The 770-nt window shown below is 68.2% G+C and overlaps 1 protein-coding gene across 2 annotated transcripts in view; it reads right to left on the bottom strand.

Moving 5' to 3' along the window:
• Positions 1–372, bottom strand: part of COMMD5 (COMM domain containing 5) — a 35,786-nt gene extending 35,414 nt beyond the window's left edge. Inside the window, exon 1 of one of the 2 annotated variants that reach the window (XM_006913006.3) lies at positions 298–372. The gene's annotated coding sequence lies outside the window, so the exon portion shown is untranslated. The other variant, XM_025047629.1, reaches the window with a different exon arrangement.
• Between the last annotated feature and the right edge of the window lie 398 nt (positions 373–770).

The following is a 770-nucleotide window of genomic DNA, read 5'->3' as shown; positions in this document are numbered from 1 at the left end:
CCTGCTCCCTGGAGGCCAGTGTGCTGCCCCCTGCCGACCCTTTCCTGGCCACCCGCCCTGAGGAAGGAGCCGACGGAGGCGGGCCGGGTTCGAGTCCTGCCCTCGCCGCGGTCAGCGCCCTCTGGCCCCGTCCCAAGCTGCACGGGATCTGCCAAGCAGCGCGCTGCCGTCGCGGAGAGGCCTCTGGGCTCCGGAGCGCCCCGGCGCGGTGGCCCAGGGGCCGCGTCCGACCCGCTGCCCCCTCCCGGACGGGGCGACCCCACGCACCGCGCCCCCAAGGCAAGAGCCTCCCCACACCTGGCGTGCGCGGTCTGGCGTGGAACAGCCGGGCGAAGAGCAGCGCGGCAGCCCGGGCGGAAGCGCGATCTGGCCCCGGAGGCGACCCAGACACTTCCGGGAAGCTCTAGGACACTGGAGGACCCGGCCCTCTGTGATCCGCGGGCCGGAGGAACGCTCCTGGACCGGGGGAGCCGCACCTGAATGGGCTGGAAGTTTCTTAGGTCATCCAACAGTGGGACAAGAGTCAAGGTCCTGAGTGGACAGGCAATACTCCCGCCATCTGCTGGCACTAGGTGCTGTTGTGTGCTGGAGAGGCTTCTCCGTGGACCACGCCCCCCACCCCGGGGTAGCAAGGGACAAAAGGATGGATTCTTCCAGGTTCCATGCCAGGCACAACAGTCTGTCTTTCCCGTGACAGGAACCTCGGGTCAGGCAGGGAGGGCCAGAGGCTTCAACCTTAAATCTGCTTCAGCACCCAAGTTCTTTGGACC

Source organism: Pteropus alecto, unplaced genomic scaffold (genome assembly GCF_000325575.1).
Source record: "Pteropus alecto unplaced genomic scaffold, ASM32557v1 scaffold105, whole genome shotgun sequence".
Lineage (NCBI taxonomy): Eukaryota > Metazoa > Chordata > Mammalia > Chiroptera > Pteropodidae > Pteropus > Pteropus alecto.
This window is presented reverse-complemented; position numbering and strand designations above follow the sequence as displayed.